At 45.8% G+C, this 8,276-nt stretch overlaps 1 pseudogene; it reads right to left on the bottom strand.

The window, feature by feature from the left end:
- Positions 1 to 8,157: 8,157 nt before the first annotated feature.
- Positions 8,158 to 8,276, bottom strand: LOC134951693 (5S ribosomal RNA; annotated as a pseudogene).

The raw sequence follows: 8,276 nt of genomic DNA, 5'->3' as shown, positions 1-8,276 counted from the left end.
ACTTGTGGATGCAGCCCTTAATTCGCTTAACAAGGATTCACGGGTGGTCAATCTGTTGAAATCAGAGCACTACATTTTGGCCACCGTGCTCGATCCTAGATTTAAAACCTACCTTGGATCTCTCTTTCCGGCAGACACAAGTCTGCTGGGGTGCAAAGACCTGCTGGTGACAAAATTGTCAAGTCAAGCGGAACGCGACCTGTCAACATCTCCTCCTTCACATTCTCCCGCAACTGGGGGTGCGAGGAAAAGGCTCAGAATTCCGAGCCCACCCGCTGGCGGTGATGCAGGGCAGTCTGGAGCGACTGCTGATGCTGACATCTGGTCCGGACTGAAGGACCTGACAACGATTACGGACATGTCGTCTACTGTCACTGCATATGATTCTCTCAACATTGAAAGAATGGTGGAGGATTATATGAGTGACCGCATCCAAGTAGGCACGTCACACAGTCCGTACTTATACTGGCAGGAAAAAGAGGCAATTTGGAGGCCCTTGCACAAACTGGCTTTATTCTACCTAAGTTGCCCTCCCACAAGTGTGTACTCCGAAAGAGTGTTTAGTGCCGCCGCTCACCTTGTCAGCAATCGGCGTACGAGGTTACATCCAGAAAATGTGGAGAAGATGATGTTCATTAAAATGAATTATAATCAATTCCTCCGCGGAGACATTGACCAGCAGCAATTGCCTCCACAAAGTACACAGGGAGCTGAGATGGTGGATTCCAGTGGGGACGAATTGATAATCTGTGAGGAGGGGGATGTACACGGTGATATATCGGAGGATGATGATGAGGTGGACATCTTGCCTCTGTAGAGCCAGTTTGTGCAAGGAGAGATTAATTGCTTCTTTTTTGGTGGGGGTCCAAACCAACCCGTCATATCAGTCACAGTCGTGTGGCAGACCCTGTCACTGAAATGATGGGTTGGTTAAAGTGTGCATGTCCTGTTTATACAACATAAGGGTGGGTGGGAGGGCCCAAGGACAATTCCATCTTGCACCTCTTTTTTCTTTTATTTTTCTTTGCGTCATGTGCTGTTTGGGGAGGGTTTTTTGGAAGGGACATCCTGCGTGACACTGCAGTGCCACTCCTAGATGGGCCCGGTGTTTGTGTCGGCCACTAGGGTCGCTAATCTTACTCACACAGCTACCTCATTGCGCCTCTTTTTTTCTTTGCGTCATGTGCTGTTTGGGGAGGGTTTTTTGGAAGGGACATCCTGTGTGACACTGCAGTGCCACTCCTAGATGGGCCAGGTGTTTGTGTCGGGCACTTGGGTCGCTGAGCTTAGTCACACAGCTACCTCATTGCACCTCTTTTTTTCTTTGCATCATGTGCTGTTTGGGGAGTGTTTTTTGGAAGGGCCATCCTGCGTGACACTGCAGTGCCACTCCTAGATGGGCCAGGTGTTTGTGTCGGCCACTAGGGTCGCTTAGCTTAGTCATCCAGCGACCTCGGTGCAAATTTTAGGACTAAAAATAATATTGTGAGGTGTGAGGTATTCAGAATAGACTGAAAATGAGTGGAAATTATGGTTTTTGAGGTTAATAATAATATGGGATCAAAATGACCCCCAAATTCTATGATTTAAGCTGTTTTTTAGGGTTTTTTGAAAAAAACACCCGAATCCAAAACACACCCGAATCCGACAAAAAAAATTCGGTGAGGTTTTGCCAAAACGCGGTCGAACCCAAAACACGGCCGCGGAACCGAACCCAAAACCAAAACACAAAACCCGAAAAATTTCAGGCGCTCATCTCTATTTCCTACTAGAATTCCCAGGCACATAAGAAATCTCATCAGTTTCAGAATCTGAGAGCAGACCATAGATTGGTTCCATTCCCCTAGGTCAGGCATGTCCAATCTGCGGCCCTCCAGCTGTTGTAAAACTACATATCCCAGCATGCCCTGACACAGTTTTGCTGTCAGAGAATGCTAAAGCTGTGTCAGGGCATGCTGGGATGTGTAGTTTCTCAACAGCTGGAGGCCCGCAGTTTGGACATGCCTACCCCTAGGTACTGAAACTTTAGGAGAATTCCTGTAGGGAGAAGACAGGAAAGCACATCCAGCAGCAATGGCAATAGGCTGTGATTATTGTGCTGACTGGCTAGAGTGCTTCACTGTGACAAAGTCACTAAAGACCTTACTCGAGGATGTGACTTCCCAAACCCCACCGGGGCAGTGGCCTTCAGGAACCCCCTCCGGGGCAGTGGCCTTTGGCAACCCCCTCTGGGGCAGTAACCTTCGGGAACCCCCTCCGGGGTCAGCACCTCAGACTCTCTCGCTGGGGCCGGATCGTCGGACTCTCTCGCTGAGGCCGGATCATCGGACCTTTTCACAGAGGCCGGAACGTCAGACCTTTTCACAGAGGCTGGAACGTCAGACCTTTTCACAGAGGCCGGAATGTCAGACCTTTTCACAGGGGCCGGACCATCAGACTCCCTCTCTGGGGCTGGACCACCGGACTCCCTCTCTGGGGCCGGACCATCGGACTCCCTCTCTGGGGCCGGAGCATCGGACTCCCTCTCTGGGGCCGGACCATCGGACTCCCTCTCTGGGGCCGGACCATCGGACTCCCTCTCTGGGGCCGGACCATCGGACTCCCTCTCTGGGGTTATGGCCTCTAAGACCCCTACTGGGGCTAAGCCACTTGAGACCCCTCCAGGGGAAATGGCTTCAAGAATCCCTCCTGAGGCTGTGCCTTTCGAGACCCCACCTGGGTATACTGCTTCAAAGATCCCTTCTGGGGTTGTGCTTCTCGAATTCCCTCCTGGAGCTATGAGTTTAGATACTCTTTCTGGGATTGTGCCTTTCAAGTCCCTAGCTGGGGTAACAGCTCCTGAGACCCCTTCTGGGATTGACACCTGAACCATTATATCTGATGCCCCTCTTGGACCCTGAGCATCGGGCACCGCTCCTAGACCCTGAGCATCAGGCACCGCTACTAGACCCTGAGCATCGGTCACCACTCCTAGACCCCGAGATTCCCATACTGGGGTTTGAAACTCTGATTTAACAGGAAAGGCAAAAGATGAGAGAAACATTCTACTTTGATTCCTGAATCTATAATGGAGCTCCCTAGCCCAAGGATCCCAACTATAGGACAGAGTGCTTTTTTGTGTGGTTTTCATGACAAGCACCTCTGCCACAGTAGAGACAGGAGTAGGTCTTGAACCCTGACTCAACTTGGCTAGAGGGCAGGACTTGTCACCACATTTTGGCTTGCGCAACTCACAGATCTGCAGATAGTGGCCTGAACCCCCACAATATAGACATAAATTCAAGTTTCTGCGACACTGATGTTCCTCCTCTGAGAGCCTGGGCCGCAGGAAACTTTTAAACCTTTTCTCACCGACAAAATCTGAGAATTCTCTTGTCACAATATTGTGAGCTAGAGTCTCCTTAGAGATAGATGAACTCTCAATAAATTCAGGCAGGATAAGAAAAATGTTGGTTAGAAGATTTTGCATTTGCTTTAAGGATTGCTGCAAAACTTCCAGCCGCTCTGGATTCAAGGCACTGAAAGCAGAGTTCAGAGCTGAGAGAGATGCTTGCAGGGCTTACATACTAGGCACAGGAGGATTTCAGGCTAGAGAGACAAGACTGGACTAGACCAGACTGGATTCTGAACTAGACAAGACAAGGCTGGCCTGGATTCTGGACTGGACAAGGAAGGCCTGGATTCTGGACAGGACAAGGCAGGCCTGGATTCTGGACTGAACAAGGCTGGCCTGGATTATGGACTAGATTCTGGACTGGACTGAATTCTGGTCTAGATTCTGAACTGGACTGAATTCTGGACTGGATTCTGGACTGGACTGAATTCTGGACTGGATCCTAGACTGAATTCTGGACTGGATTCTGTACTGGCCTGGATTCTGTACTGGCCTGGATTCTGGACTGGCCAGGGTTCTGGACTGGCCTGGGTTCTTCCAAAAAAAAGAAAACTACTTTATTTAGTTTTGTTTTTTGTTGTATGGCTGGTGATACTGTTAGGAATTGAGTACCTGGAACTGCTGCTAGGTTTGAGGTTGGCAACAACTCGTGCTCTACCCCTGACTCCGTTACCCCTCTTAGCGGTTGGATGGTGCCTGCAGTGCTAAAGTTCTTGTGCCCACAGCAGCCGCATTTGAATGGGAGAATTAGGTCCGCCCAAACTCCGATGCCCCCCAGATCTTAGTAAATGACAAGGCACCACCAGAGACTGCGAGTGAGTAAGGGGAAACCTAACTAACCCTGCAACACCAATGCACGAGTGATAATGAGACTAACAATGGTTTTAGATGTTATAAGCAAATAAACAGTGAGAGCAACAGTGCTCAGGGATGTTAAAGATAAAAATATAAACAAAGAACTGTTAGCGTGGATACTCCACAAAAACCTGAACACCGGCTGGCAAGATCTGGTCAAGAATCTATCAGGCAAAGTCTCCAGGTCACAGCACAACACAGGCAGGATCTCCAACGAGCTGACAGGGACCAGGAACAGGTTTGCAGGAAGATAACCAAGAACATACAGGTACAAAACCCTACTTCTGTCACCAGCTCTGGATGCAGGGCCAGCTGAGTAATAAAGGAAGCATGCCCCAATCAGGATAGGTGGAAGCCAGGCACAAGGTAATGGCCTAATTATTGGCAGGTGAGACTGAACACATAGGAAACAGGCTGCAATTACACAGACTCACCACAGGCGGCCAACAACACTACTCTAAAAAAGTACATGAGAAATCCTGGCATGCAAACAGAAATATAAAATCAAATACATGAGCAAAATGCAAACAGGAATGAGGCACTGCCCTGGCTCCTAACACTTGTTCTGTTCCGGAACAATTGACTAAATCAGCAACAGAAAAGGAAAGTTATTTTACTTATCACTTGTTTCAAATATACCCATTGGATTATTAGAGCAGCAACAGATTATAGCAATAACTCTGTTCATGAACCCATTATAATTTTTGGATTACATACCGAATTGGGGTGGGGGGGAGAAATATATATATATATATATATATATATATATATATATATATATACATACACACTACTCAAAAAAATAAAGGGAACACTAAAATAACACATCCTAGATCTGAATGAATGAAATATTCTTATTAAATACTTTGTTCTTTACATAGTTGAATGTGCTAACAACAAAATCACACAAAAATTATCAATGGAAATCAAATTTATTAACCCATGGAGGTCTGGATTTGGAGTCACCCTCAAAATTAAAGTGGAAAAACACACTACATGCTGATCCAACTTTGCTGTAATGTCCTTAAAACAAGTCAAAATGAGGCTCAGCAGTGTGTGTGGCCTCCACGTGCCTGTATGACCTCCCTACAACCTACACAAGTGGCTCAGCTAGTGCAGCTCATCCAGGATGGCACATCAAAGCGAGCTGTGGCAAGAAGGTTTGCTGTGTCTGTCAGCGTAGTGTCCAGAGCATGGAGGCGCTACCAGGAGACAGGCCAGTACATCAGGAGACGTGGAGGAGGCCGTAGGAGGGCAACAACCCAGCAGCAGGACTGCTACCTCCGCCTTTGTGCAAGGAGGAACAGGAGGAGCACTGCCAGAGCCCTGCAAAATGACCTCCAGCAAGCCACAAATGTGCATGTGTCTACTCAAACGATCAGAAACAGACTCCATGAGGGTGGTATGAGGGCCCGACGTCCACAGGTGGGGGTTGTGCTTACAGCCCAACACCGTGCAGGACGTTTGGCATTTGCCAGAGAACACCAAGATTGGCAAATTCGCCACTGGCGCCCTGTGCACTTCACAGATGAAAGCAGGTTCTCACTGAGCACATGTGACAGATGTGACAGAGTCTGGAGACGCCGAGGAGAACGTTCTGCTGCCTGCAACATCCTCCAGCATGACCGGTTTGGCAGTGGGTCAGTAATGGTGTGGGGTGGCATTTCTTTGGGGGGCCGCACAGCCCTCCATGTGCTTGCCAGAGGTAGCCTGACTGCCATTAGGTACTGAGATGAGATCCTCAGACCCCTTGTGAGACCATATGCTGGTGTGGTTGGCCCTGGGTTCCTCCTAATGCAAGACAATGCTAGACCTCATGTGGCTGCAGTGTGTCAGCAGTTCCTGCAAGACGAAGGCATTGATGGTATGGACTCGCCCGCCCATTCCCCAGACCTGAATCCAATTGAGCACATCTGGGACATCATGTCTCGCTCCATCCACTAACGCTACGTTGCACCACAGACTGTCCAGGAGTTGGCGGATGCTTTAGTCCAGGTCTGGGAGGAGATCCCTCAGGAGACCATCCGCCACCTCATCAGGAGCATGCCCAGGCTTTGTAGGGAGGTCATACAGGCATGTGGAGGCCACACACACTACTGAGCCTCATTTTGTCTTGTTTTAAGGACATTACATCAAAGTTGGATCAGCCTGTAGTGTGTTTTTCCACTTTAATTTTGAGGGTCACTCCAAATCCAGACCTCCGTGGGTTAATAAATTTGATTTCCATTGATAATTTTTGTGTGATTTTGTTGTCGGCACATTCAACTATATAAAAAACAAAGTATTTAATAAGAATATTTCATTCATTCAGATCTAGGATGTGTTATTTTAGTGTTCCCTTTATTTTTTTGAGCAGTGTATATATATATATATATATATATATATATATATATGGAAGGGGGGAATAGGGGTACCAGCGACTTACAATGTCTAATTAGAATTAACTATGAAGAATATAGCTGGATACGGTTTTCAAAAAAAGTGGTAACAAATTTATTTATACAAAGTATGGTAATGGGATAAAAAAGTAGATAAAAGGCTGGATAATAAGAGCAATAAAAAATGATAGAAATACAGAGATAAAATACTGCAGTTTAAGCTAAAACCCTAAATCACATAAAATCAGTAAAAACAAATTTCTACTGATAAAAAATGCTTAAGGTTAAAAAAGTGATGCTTATCTTTGAAAATGGAGGGTCAATGGAGGTGTACCCAACGCGTTTCGTCCTCAGACTTCATCAAGGGGTGGAGGACTAGTGTGTGAACACTCTTATTTATAGCAGTAGTGATTAGGGAAGAATGTCTATGACATCACTTCCTGTTAGTATTGACATTAAAGATTCTGTAAAGATTATTTTGTTATAAATATACAAGATGGATTAAGCTATTTATAATAAGTTTAACTGTAGTTTCTAAAGTATAAAACGAAGACTGTATATGGAGAAAAATAATAAAACTCGTAGAAGACGCTTTCCGCGTCACTTCCGCCCCACTTCCTGTGTCCTTATTGTCGCAATGCGCATGCGCATCGAGCGCTGCTTCCGGAAAAAGAGTCCACAGGTTAGATGGTTCTTGCCCTTCTTCCTGTTGGGCGTGGGACTTCTTTTGCCCTTCTTCCGGCTGGGCGGGCGTGTGAGGTCTTAGCGTGGCTGCATCTCCATAGTGATTTGTAGTTATAAACTACAATGATGCGGTGGCCATCTTTGGAGTGGTTTTGTGTGTCTTTTTCAGCTAATACGGCCGCCATCTTTACGAAGTCCTTGGATATCAGACACATCCTTGCATTTGAGATGCAAAAGCAGCTCAGATGAATAAAAACAAACGAAAGCGCATATATTAGTATTTGTACGTGTACTGAGCTAAAATGACTATTCTTAGAAGAAATATGTTAGTTACGTGGTGGACTAAAAAGAACATATTGAAAATGATTAAATATATTTGTACCCGGATTTGATTTAATGCTATTACTAATTTCTGGATATTTGTAGAACTTGGTACTATTTATACAGAGAGTATTACATATTATTTGAACCTGTCATTTGATCGCATATGTATATTAGGGATGTTTTAGGTGGATAGTGAAATATATTACGTGATATTACATAATATATGCAAATTACAGGAAATTACATGGATATAATAAACATGGAAAAGCTACTGCTGATTAGATAGGAATGTGATAAGTGAGAGGGGGGTTTCTGTTGGGACAAGGTCTTTTAGGAACTCGTGGAATAGTGGGTAAGGGATGTGATTAAGCGGTGTATTAATTAAAAGGGAGATGAAGGAGTATTACACATTAGAGAAACTGGTATAAATCATTATAGTGACATACGGTATTGTGAAATATGAATATACATTTGTCAATATTCCCCTATGGTATTACTGTTACGAGTTTTTCTGGTCTATCCATTATACAGTACCTAATCTTCTCGAGTGGTTACCCACTTGGTACTGATTGGGCCCAACACTGCTTAGCTTCCAAGATCGGACGAGATTGGGCGTGTGCCAGTGCGGTGTGACTGTATTC

This window comes from Pseudophryne corroboree, chromosome 8 (assembly GCF_028390025.1).
Source record: "Pseudophryne corroboree isolate aPseCor3 chromosome 8, aPseCor3.hap2, whole genome shotgun sequence".
Classification (NCBI taxonomy): domain Eukaryota; kingdom Metazoa; phylum Chordata; class Amphibia; order Anura; family Myobatrachidae; genus Pseudophryne; species Pseudophryne corroboree.
The sequence above is the reverse complement of the archived record's forward strand: the minus strand, read 5'-3'. Positions and strand labels throughout refer to the sequence as shown.